The sequence below is a fragment of the Miscanthus floridulus genome, chromosome 12 (assembly GCF_019320115.1).
Source record: "Miscanthus floridulus cultivar M001 chromosome 12, ASM1932011v1, whole genome shotgun sequence".
Classification (NCBI taxonomy): Eukaryota; Viridiplantae; Streptophyta; class Magnoliopsida; order Poales; family Poaceae; genus Miscanthus; species Miscanthus floridulus.
Genome location: NC_089591.1, coordinates 20,845,651 through 20,858,449, shown reverse-complemented (window position 1 = coordinate 20,858,449; position 12,799 = coordinate 20,845,651). Strand labels below are relative to the sequence as shown.

The 12,799-nt window shown below is 47.3% G+C and overlaps 1 pseudogene; it reads right to left on the bottom strand.

The window, feature by feature from the left end:
* LOC136498644 (uncharacterized) overlaps positions 1–12,799 on the bottom strand; it is a 59,067-nt pseudogene that overhangs the window by 18,815 nt on the left and 27,453 nt on the right.

The window sequence follows — 12,799 nt, the reverse complement described above, 5'->3', positions numbered from 1 at the left end:
TGATTGCTTCTGCTGGGTTTCAACTCTAGCCTACCCCAACTTGTTTGGGACTTAAAGGCTTTGTTGTTGTTGTTGCGCCATCGTCGTCCCACCTCACCCGTACAAGCAGCCGATTGTGCATGATCCACCCAGCTCCCGTACCTGCTATGCAACACCACCACCCATGACCCATCACTTGTCCCCTCATAGTTGCATCTAGATCGCCATCTCCTGTGCATCAACGATTATGCTAAGCAATGTCTTGTGCGCCATCTATCTTAACCTAATCAGGTCTTCATCGCCAACATCGAGCACCACTGCCAACATTGCGTCAGGATTGCTCGCCTTCGAGCAAGAGCGTCCACCAGGATTGCTCACCTTCACACAGAGCGTCTCCCACAATGCTTCTTTTTCGTCCAGCACAACCTCGTTGCTACCGTCCTCGTCTCTTCTCTACCTACTTCAGCTACTCTTGGTGAGCTCGTTCTCTTCTCAATGGACGAGCATGTCTCTGTATCAGCCAGATGCATGCATAGTTCATGCAGTGGCTCAGCTTAGCTTCAGTTTTTGTAGTGGTGATCGTGCACAGCACTGACTCGTTCATGGGATGACATGAACCGCTAGGAGGTAGTGAGGTGCATGGTGTGGTCTGTATTAAAGTTGATCAATAGCATACAGAAAAAGCTGTGAGTTGCAGCCCCAAAAGTTCCAGTGTGTTCGTGTTGTGTCCACTGAGTTGCGTGTGTGCGTTCACCAAATTCCTAGGGTCATCCTCTCTATCTCTGGCAAGGATCGCCGGTGAGTAGGAGAGACGACATCATCTGGGCCTTTTATGCTAGTCCCTTGGACATTTGTGTACGGTTGGGGTCAACTACCTAGTACATCCAGTATTGACAACACCAGTGGAAGCATTCATCCTCGATGAGTTACTAGGCCTAGCAACCCCAGCACACACTTCGTCCATAGCGACTTGACTACATCAACTTCGGCATTGACCCTCCCTTTCTCACCCCGTTCCATTTATCGTCTACATCAACAGCCCTGACTACGTCGACCTTGACATCGCCCTCTTCCATGACAAGACGTGTCTCTGTCATCACCATGGCACCTCTTTTGCGCCCATGGCATGATGTGCAACTACGTCGGCATCAACAACCCGACCACAACTACGTAGACCACGACTTCATGGTATCTTCGACCATGGCTACTTCATGCTCACGCTCGTCTACATCGACATTGGCACAAAGGGCTATCACCTTGCATGAGCTACTCATCGGTTTTCTTCTCCAGTGTTAGAAAACCTCATGGCTACGATAGAGTTATTTGGGATTAAGATCCCACGTCCCTGTTTCACACCCAAGTCATGTAAATTCTATATATACCGCATGAGAGGCTCAATGTAAATCATCCTATTCCACAAACTCTATTCCTCTTACACATCCCATCACTGAGTCCTCACTAGCATATTATACTAAAAAAATGGCAATTAAATCCAACAAGCGACACATTAACCAACAACTCAAGATTATGATGTTTACACCTAGCACGCCAGTATTCAGATAAAGGAATAGCCCAGTGTATTTTTTTCCCTGTAATATGTAAAGAGATGGATAAAGTCAACAATGCACCACTTACCCAAGCTTAAGCAGCCCTGCAACAGTGCTGGCACTAATATCAAAATCAACCTTTGGCTGGATAATAAAATTTCCTTCCCTTATAGGCTAGCAAATATTGAAGGGAAGAGAAAGGGCAACATGTTACAGACCCATGTCAAAGAAACATAATGAAAAAACAATTAAGTGTGCATACCTCTCGTATCAACAATGCGAATCTTCCTTCACAAATTCTGACCCGGATACACTCACCTTCTGTCAGCTGGCCATTTGTTGGTATGCCAGGAAGCCGTAAGTACACATCAGTAAAGTTCTGGACAGAACTGCAGACTTTACTAGCATCTAGTACCTTCAGTATGTCTTGGTATGACACCTAACAATAGAGCAAAAACTCATCACCACCCAAAACATGGAATGCGCATTGTTTCCCTAGATGGCTTCCTAGGTGCTCAGATATAAAACCCCAGTAGTAGGTTTATCTAGCCTAGGCAAACTATCTTAGGCTCTAGTGACACTATCCCCCCCAGGGCAGTCAGCTAAGCATAGCAATGACCTATTAGGTACAAAGCAATCATCTGCCTGCCAACTATCACTTAGCGCCGAGGGTGAACATAGGAAATGTGGGAATATAAAGTTGTATGTTTACCTGTTTTTTACTTTTTAACACAAAAAGCGAGCTTTCAGGAGAGAGCACAGGATCAAAATCGTTTTGAATCTTAAGCTGCCAAGAAAGTGGAGAAATAACAATGCATAAGTACACAAACTTACTGGAAGCATCATAACAGCAGAATATTGGACAGTTATGTAAGGTGAAAAAAAAAAGGTCAACAATTATGTTTCTTGTACCAACATGAGCATGGACAAGATGTGGTTCAATGTATTGCTGAAACAGTGGAAACACAGTGGTCATGATTTCAGTCTGGGAAATAGACAAGCCAGCACGATTCTTGTCTCTCTGTATTCTTGCAATAAGGTGTGAATGAACTCCACCAACCTAGTCCCAGGGAATATGTTAATCTCAAAAGAAATATTTACAATGATATAGCAAGATGATGGAACCAGACTAGAAATTTGTTGAAGATTTGAGAAGGGTCTTACAACTGCAATCCACAAATCCAGAAATTTCCTTATAGCAGGATGTAAAGTATAGAACACCTTCAAAGATGACCTGGTATCCAAATGTAAATCATGAAAGGATCACTCCTCATCCATAGAGATCTAAGCATTGCAGATTGTAATACACCCTCCATTCCAAATCGTAGCTCACTTTGGTTTTGTCCTAAGTCAAACTTCTCTAAATTTGACTGAGTTTTTTGAAAAAAAAAATCACGAAGGACGCTGGAGAGCTGCGTGTCATTTCAAAAAATATATTAACACCTACAAGCTTAAATAGATGTACTATCGAAACATATTTCATGGAGAATCCATGGTCTAAAAAATGTAATTAATTGTACGTTTACGCACGCTTAATAGTCATTAACAGACCCCTACCGTCTCATTTAGGCCCTATGCTGGGTTCCATTTGTTACGAATAAAGAGAAACTGAATTGGATGATAATATTGAGGCCCAATAAGGATTACTATATATAGAGTACATGAGAGACACAAGAGGGAAACCGAAGACTATGAGATTACACTAATACCCTTGACTATTATACCTTAACACCCCCTCTCAAATGCAACGTGAACGCAATGTTGTTGCATTTGGAGAGTTGGCACTATGCACTAGACTTCAAATATAAAAGCATCCAAAATCCAAAGTAGAAGATGTTGTCGAAGCGTGCAACTCTTGAACAACGTCGATGTAAAAAATGATCTCCACAAGAGGGTACTGCCTTCACAACCTGTATTTCAGCAAATACCTCAAGTCTTCACAAAACAGTACTTCACTCTTCAACTATGAACCTTGCTTTGGAGACTTTAAACTCAACAATAATATAGAGATGTGTCAAATCAAGCCAAAGGAAGCACAGAGAGATCACTGCTGCAAGATGGCACGCAGTAGGATAGAATGGTGATGACAACAAAATAAACGGTCATTGATCATGAAGCATAGCAAAATGGGCTACAAAAGAGACCAAGAGGGCATAGTCGCATCAATGATGATGATGATTAGCTAAATGGACAGACTCAGCTAACCAAAGAAAAAAATGGCTGATCTGACAATAAATTTGTGGACACGCGGCTTGGATGAACTGTGATGTGTAGAATTGGACTTGGATGGACACTGATGCAATGGAATTTAGGAAATAGGCCTCAACATACTCTAGCAGCAGAAGATGAAGCAAATTGGTGGACAACAGAAGATTGAATGCATGGGCACAGAGCAGACAGCAGACCTAGCAGAACAGAGCACCAAGCACAAGATGGAGCACAAAGAAATCAGCCAAGCAAGCAAATGGCAGGTCTGGGCCTTGATTCTTCGACATTTGAACTTTGTAGCTGTTGCACTTTCACCAACGACATCTAATTTCTCCGGTGGTAGAGGTTGCCTATCAGAAGGGTGCCGAAGGAGATGAGGAAGGGCTTGAATTCCATCATCATTCTTGTTTCCTGGGAAGTTGGAAACATTGGAACTCTTCTGTATTTGAAGGAGCTTCTCCAAACGTTCAAGGGCTTTTACAAACCATAGGGGGTGAGTGTAGTCTTTGGTGCATGGCAGGTGCTTCCAAGGTCAGTGACCTTCTAGCTAGGTCACTGACCCCAGGGGCTGGGGGGTTAGCCACTGGTGTGGTAGGATGGTCATGTTTTTTTTTTTTTGTTACAAGCATAGTCTTTTTTTTTTCTCGAACTACGCAGGAGAGCTGCGAGTCATTTCATTAAGATAGAAAAGAAAGTACATAGAGAGGGGGAGAGCCCCCAGACTAAGTACCAAACACACCCCCACACTTACAAAACACTACACACCCAAAACAAGGAAAGACCTGACCATAGAGCACCAAACCTAAGATGGTGCTACAAGCGACCTGGCAAGCAGCTCTTTGAGCTTAGAAGCTCCAGCCAAGCACCACAGGGTGCTTTCATTTGTTATGGCCTGCAGGAGCACCTGGGAGTTAGGGAGAACACCTTCAAACACGCAAGAATTTCTATGTTTCCAAATCTCCCAAGCCACCAAAATGATGAGCGAATTTAAACCCTTTCGCCACTGATTTGGAGCAGCTCTAATGACTTTGCCCCACCAAGCTGAGAAGGTAGAGGAGTTTACCGGCACATCAACTACCAGATTGAGATGTGAGAAGACCAAAATCCAAATTTGTCTAGTAAAAACACAAGACAACAGCAGGTGGGGGGCTGTTTCCTGCGCTTGGTCACAGAACAGACATGCCGGGGGGTGCTGCAGGCCCCTCCTGGCCAGCCGGTCAGCAGTCCATAACCACTGTTTAATAGCCAGCCAGACAAAGAACTTGCAGCGTAAGGGAGCCCAACTTTTCCATATTCTTTTCCATGGGATAAACTTTATTGAGCCAACGAAAAGGGCTTCATATGCTGACTTGTGTGTGTGTGTTGGGAACCTCAAGTCCTGGTTCTTTCTAAACTCAACTCGTTTTATTTTTGTGTTGGGAACCTCAAGTCCTGGTTCTTTCTAAACTCAACTCGTTTTATTTTTTTTTCTTCTATCATAATGAAATAACATGCAGCTCTCCTTTGTAGTTCGAGGAAAAAAAAGTGAACTATAATTTGGAACGGAGGGAGTAAGTACCTAAAGAGAAGTATAAATATTTGGAAAACAATATTGTCAATCTCAACCTAATTTGATCCAGTGTCTCCATTTGTTTAAATACAAATATTTCAATTATCTCAGCTATACATTTCATTAATCTATCTACTAAGCATACCATTTAATGAAACTGACAACCATTTGAACGGAGGTATGGAATTGCATATTCAGAAAATATTACAATGCACCAGAGAATTACCCTATACTTCCAATACAGTAGTTGACAAATTTCAAAAAAAAAATGCATAGAATAATAAAAAATAGCCCTGTTGAAACAAAGTAAAATGTACTCCATGAGAGGCTTGGATGGATATATACTTTACCACTCCACTTTCCTCGGATACTTGAAGCTCCTTGAACCCCTTTCTGCTGAAATTTTCAAAGTCGAAGCAAGGAACTTCCACTTTATGACTATTTCTGATTTCCATAATGTTCTGTGTTATAATAATTCATGTACACATTTTAGACACAGTAGCGAATAAACAATCTACTTGCTCATATCATGAATTAACACCTTAAACTGTACCAATCTACTCTATTTCATCATAATATAAGTGCAAAACCGATCAGCACATAGGCCAATTTTATAGAGGCCTTTTGAGGTTGATCCATATTTAAAGAACCACTAGACCATGAACCAACTCCTTCAAACTCAGGCATTGTGGTGGCATTTCAAAGTCGCTCATTTCTTTCCCGGGGTAACAGACTAGATTCCATAGCACAGCAACCAAAAACTGGAGTACTGGACCTTACTAGATTTATATTAATGCACAGATCTTGATACTATGCTTAGACTTTAGAGCTTCAAGATGAATAAATGATATTGCAGATACCTTTTGATTTTTGAATGAAGTACTCTTAGTGCACAAGCAAAAGCAGCAAAAGGGAAGGTTTCATGGATTTGATGGTATAATGGATCCACAGCATTTAACGTTTATCAGGTTCAATAAAACAGGATGGAGTAACAACACGATTCACTTTAAATTGTCCTGTTTTAGCAAGGAATGAAGTTGGTCCAGAGCTGTCAAGTACTCAAGTAGAGAGGTTAGATGTTCTCTTCCTTCTATACTGTGAGTAAAATCTCAACTACAATTTCAACTTATGTTGATCAGTTTGAGCATGTTCAGTAAGTTCACAGTTAGCTATCCCACCAGCTTTTCAACTAAAGTACATAGCAAGCCAGTTATGAGAATAAGCTCTTCATCTTTGTTACCAGCTTACCGCTATGTACAGCCATTATTCTGGCATGTAAAATGGATATCAGCTCATTTCTATTGATTTTTTTATCAGCTGAATCATCCTTTACATTGTTTAAGTTTATATATTTACTCTGAACGTGGAAAAATGCTAATATCAGCATCTGTGCTTGCTAACTTTCAGAATAATTAATTGCCACACCTTCAAAATACCATAGTATCAGAGTCATATGTATGCCAGCTGCATTGATACTAAGGAAATTCAATAGCTGCCTTACCACCAGTTCTGACTAACTTTGCATGTTCAGAAATTTCGAGGAGTTTGAAGTGTATGTTAGCATAGGAAACAAAAAAGGGGATGCATCACCTTAGTGAGCAAAGCAATATCCAATGAGCTGTAATCATCATACTTATAATCTCTCACTTGTTCAGGCTTGTAATAACTTTCCAAGCTTACAACTTCACAGCCAATTATATTTGCCATCTTCTGAGCTAAACTTGTCTTTCCCGATCCACTAGGACCACCTACAAAGAGTAAGAGGTCAAATAGTACTAACTTAAGCGCTTAAACCAAAACCCTCTAACGAAATGTGAAGCAAGAGCGAGCAAAAGGGAGAGGAGAGAGGGAGAGGGGGAGGGGGAGGGGGAGGGGAAGGGAGAGATAGGAGAGAATGAGTGCAACTATAGCAGAATATCCAAAAAGACACAAAACTAATACTCCATGCATGCCTCAATAGTGATGTACTCGATATTGTAGTGTCATTTGAAATTTCCCAATATTTTGCCAGTGTATAAGGTCACGATGAGCCTTAAGAAGTGGAGATAAAGTTTTTGTTATGTATAAGGTCCTGGTGAAGTTCAAGATGAGATTCCCATATCAATGAAAAGTATATATAGCATTTTTCCCAACCTCCTTATTCTATGCGCCCAATCCATTTCCCACAATCTTTCGCCTTGTCTTGCACCCAGATTAACCCCAGAGTTACCGCCCTTATCTCCTTCCCCCATCAAGCAGCTCTCTCTCCTCCTTCCTTCATCATCACCATAGTGCCACTAATCACAGGACTCATCGTTTAGATCCAGGACGCCCAGAGTCCATCTGTGGTGTACAGGGAAGGAGGGATTGGGTGAGGAGGAAAGCTGGGGTGAAATGTCATGTCAGCTTGGCAGATATCGATGACCCTCCACTCCATGGGGCAACATCCTCATCTAGTCCCCCACTTTTCACTCTGGCGGCCTTCCCATTGCATCCTTTACCTCTTTTCTACTTCTCTCCCGAGGTGGGAAACAACACATAGCATCATCCTCGTTCTCTCCCATGGGCAATGTCTGACAACAAGAAACAGTGCAATTTGTTGCAAATTTTGTTAATTGTGGTCAGGTCTCAAGCTTAGAGGTAGGTCTTTAGTTTTTCATGGCTAAGAATGATGTCTAGAGTATAATGTATCCCTTAAAAGGTGCCTGCTCAGCCTTAAGGTCCTTTTTCACCACACTAGGAATGCCCCAAGAGTTACCATCACTGCTCATAATCAATGTATATATCGAATCTACATTCAAATCGACACCAAGACAGCATGATACGTAATCACAACAGGAACACAAAAGCAATAAGCCCAGCAATGATACTAATACTTGGACAATCCAATTCACAAAAGTATACAGTGATAAAAATGCAGTTCTGGCTACATCTAATAGTCTATCCAAGCATGCACCACTCACACTCAGAACAAGAACATTTCTGTCCTCATACTGTATGACTGTCTAGACTTTTCGTCGTTTTCCAGTAAAAAAGGCTACCGTCCCTGCATATCCATTCAATTAGGATACTGACAGACTCAGTAGGACTACATTCCGAGTGAATATGAGAATATGAAATTGCTAGGTTATTTGGATTTCTAAGACCAACTGAATGGTTTCAAAGACAGAAGAATCAGGTATAGCTTTTTTACCTATCAAGTACTGCAAGGTAGACGTTTGGTCTAAGACTTCAGTCTAAATACTAAACATGTTCCACTATGTTAGAAAAAGAAAGGGTGGAAGCGTTACCAATCCCAACAATGACAGGGTATCCTTTGTTCTCCAACAATGCCTGACAGATAACATGATACACGTTTAATGAGATATCTATTAAATATGTATACAAGCTAACAATGCATAGGACTCATGGCAACATTTACCTGAATTGCTTGAACTGATAGGAGAAGGCCCCTATCCAGGTCATAAGAATCTGGTAGAGGAGCTAGCTGGATGTTACTTCTTGAAGAAGAATCTGAAAACATGTAGTACATAATCATCATACTGTACATTGGATTATGTGGTCCTAAGCTATTCTACTTTTCTTTCCATGTGTCATGTGGGGCCGCACATACGCCAGGAATAAAAGGGCCCGAGATCCGCGGCGTGCAGCAGCGCGCTAGGGCGACGCGGGCGCCGCGGTCACCGCGGCAGGCACCAGCGCAAGGCTCAGTTTAGAAAGTGGCTAGATTAAAGGAGAGCCAATCAAGGGGCCTCTGATTTAGGAGTGATTTGTTAGAGTCTGTTGAGGCTATGGCCTATAAGAGTCCTTGTAATCCATCATTTCGGATTAAGCAAGAACAATTATCTCTCCTTCTCCCTCTCTCAACAAAATGGGCGTTGAGGGGTAAAACCTCGCCCCAACACGGATCGCGGCTACGAACTACGTAGCCGAGGTGCGCCTACCCTATCCCTCAACGCCCTTGACAACCTGGTATCACGGTCTAGGCGATCCAGTTCATCCCGTGCCCCTTAGCCAACCCCAGCGGCCGCACCACCCTCAGCCGCCGCGCCGTCACCCTCGCCTCACGTCGACGCCATGGGCGACAACACCGTCAACAACGCCGCCAACACTGCCTTGCATGCGACCTTGGACACCCTGGTCGCGTCCATCAGGACCCTCCAAACGTCCGTGGAGGCCAACGCCCAGGCCATCCAGCGCCTGGACGCCGCGCGCCCGCCGCCAGGCGGATCGTCAACCTCCGCACACTCCGGGTCGGGGGAGCACCACCAAGATCGGCCGCCGCGTTTCCAAAAGCTCGACTTCCCGCGCTACGATGGCAAGTCAGATCCCCTGATCTTTATCAATCGCTGTGAATCTTATTTTCATCAACAGCGAATCATGGAGGATAAAGTCTGGATGGTGTCATACAACCTCGAGGACGGCGCCCAGCTGTGGTACTACCAAGTCCAGCAGGACGAGGGTACTCCTTCCTGGCGCCATTTCAAGGAGCTCCTCCACCTACGCTTTGGGCCTCCCCTCCGATGTTAGTCGCTGAATTCTCACTCTTGGAAGTAGCAGAATTCTTACTCTCATCGAGAGAGGATGACACTACGAGTTGGAACAATTTTCTGGTTTACTTCTCAATGCCATGCCAACCCAAGGGGTTGAGGATACATATTTATAGGCTGCTAGCCAGCCAAGCATATGCCAAGATGTTAGTCTAAGATGCTGTCCTAAATGCTAAGATGTTGTCCTCTAGATGCTAGTCTAAGATGCTGTCCTCTAGTTTAAGATGTTGTCCTATGCTGTCCTAAAAACACAAAGACCACAACAGCCCCACAAAGACCATAGCAGCCAGACTTATCCATCATTCTCCCCCTAAGTCTTGTGCGTCGTCTTGTGGGAAAGTTGAACCATCCCAGTCCTGGAGCAGAGCTCAAGGAACTTGATCATCCCAAGAGGCTTGGTGAGCAGGTCCGCAAGCTGGTCCTTGGTGTTGATGTAGCTCGCCTTGATGCTCCCTTCCTCAAGACAGCCTCGGATGAAGTGGTACCTCACCTGGATGTGCTTACTGCGTTCATGGAGACGGGGTTCTTTGCCAGGGCCAGAGCGGACTTGCTGTCCACCCTGAGCTCCACCGCTCTAGTGTCTCTGCCGAGGAGATCACCAAGCAGTCGAGCGAGCCAGAGCGTCTGAGTCGAAGTGGTGGAGGCCGCTACATACTCGGCTTCACAGCTGGACAGGGCCACCACCTGCTGCTTGACCGACTGCCAGCTAACGAGGCACTTGCCGAGGAAGAAGAGGATCCCGCTCGTGCTCGTGCTGGTGTCGATGTCGCCGGCGTGGTCGCTGTCGCTGTACCCGACGAAGTGTGCCGCCCCAGGGCACCTAGGGTAGTAGAGGCCGTGGTCGAGAGTCCCCGCAACGTAGCGGATGATCCTCTTCACAGCCTGCTGGTGCTCCGTTGTCGGTCGCTGCATGAACCGACTAACGTAGCCAACGGAGAATGCCAGGTCCGGCCGTGTGTGGGCGAGGTAGCGAAGGCTCCCCACAAGACGCCGGTACTGCAAAGCTTCCACCTCCTCCGTCGTGCTGTCGCGGCTCAGCTTCAGCCTCTCCTCCATCAGAGTGAGCTGGGTTGCAGTCAGTGAGCCCAGCTAGCTCGACGACGCGCTTGGCGTAGGCGGTCTGTCGAAGCGTGATCCCGGAGTCATCCTGATGCACCTCGATTCCCAGGTAGAAGGAGAGAGGCCCCAGGTCACTCATCTGGAAGGTGGCCTTCATCTCTTCCTTGAATGCCGCCACCTCCACATCCTTGGTGCCGGTGATCACCAAGTCGTCGACGTAGACACCCACCAGCAGAGCATTACCTCCACTGCCACGTCGGTAGATGGCCGCCTCGTGCGGGCTTTGCTCGAAGCCCATCCCCTTTAGCGTGGAATCCAGCTTGGCATTCCACGCCCTCGGTGCCTTCCGCAAGCCATAGAGGGCCTTGCGCAGGCGGAGCACCTTGCCCTCCTTGCCGGGGATCGCAAATCCCGGCGGCTGGTGCACGTAGACCTCCTTCAAGTCGCCGTTAAGGAACACCGACTTGACGTCCATGTGATGAACACGCCAGCCCTCCTGGGCAGCTAGCGCAAGGAGGAGTCGCACGGACTCCATCCGTGCCACGGGAGCAAAGGCGTCGTCGAAGTTGACCCCCTCCTGCTGCACGAAACCTCATGCCACCAAGCGAGCCTTGTGCTTGACGATGGCACCGGCTTCAACCCTTTTCAGCTTGTACACCCACTTAAGGGTGATCGCGCGATGACCACGAGGAAGGTCAGCAAGCTCCCAGGTGCGGTTCTTCTCAACCGCATCCATCTCCAACTGCATCGCGGCGCGCCATGCCGCGTGTCTCTCGGCCTCTGCAAACGACCGAGGCTCGCCGTTGTCGCACGCAAGGTGCAACTGCGCCTCCAGGTCGTGAGGCACCGGTCTCGGCACTGGCTGGTCACCGAGAAGGTTCTCCATCGTACGGTACAGCAACGGCTCGCCGTCGTGGTACGCGTCGACGCGCTCCTCATCGTGAGAGAGCGGAGTAACGAGCTCAACCAGGCTGTGCTCGACACGAGCTGGTGGTGGAGTAGACGTGCTCGGAGTGGTGCCTGTCAGTGCTGGAGTGCGTGGCGTTGCCGGCTGTGGTGGAGCCGGCGAAGAACTCATCGCAGCCGAGGTCCTGGCTGGAGAGCGTGGTGCTGTCGGAGTAGCAGGCACCGGGGTCGGTGGAGGCTCGGGGACTGGGGTAGACGCGCTCGCCGAAGAAGAGCCGCCTACTCCCCCAGCTCCCTCGAAGTGGACGTACTCGACAGAGAAGTCGTACGTCGGAGCCGAGCCGTCGTCCACCGCCTTGTCCCACGCCCATCCTCACCCTTCGTCGAACACAACGTAGCGCGCCGTGCGCAAACGCTGTGTCTTCGGGTCGAGGATGCGGTAGGCCTTCGAGCCCTCCGCGTAGCCGATGAACACTCCCGGAGTGCTCCTGTCGTCGAGCTTGCTGATGTGGCCAAGCTCCTTTGGCGAACGCGAGGCAGCCGAAGACCCGCAAGTGGGAGACCGCCGGCTTGCGCCCATGCCAAGCCTCGTACGGCGTCCTGCCGTCGAGCGCCTTGATAGGCGAGCGGTTGAGGATGTAGACGGCCATCACCACCGTCTCTCCCCAGAAGACAGCCGGCATCCCCCTCTGCTTGAGGAGGGCCCAAGCCATCCCCACAACCGTCTGGTTGCGCCGCTCGACGACACCGTTCTGCTGCGGGCTGGTTGCGCCGCTCGACGACACCGTTCTGCTGCGGGCTATACGGCGCGGAGTAGTGGCACTGAATGCCCTCGTCAGCGTAGTACGACGTGAATTCAGCCGTTGTGAATTCGCCGCCGTTCTCGGTGCGCAGCACGCGCAGCTTGCGGCCGCACTCCGCCTCCGCAGCAGCCTGCGCGCGTCTAAAGGCGTCCGCAGCCTCTCCCTTGCTGCCGAGGACCATCACCCACGTGTAGCGGGAGAGGTCGTCGACGAGCAGTA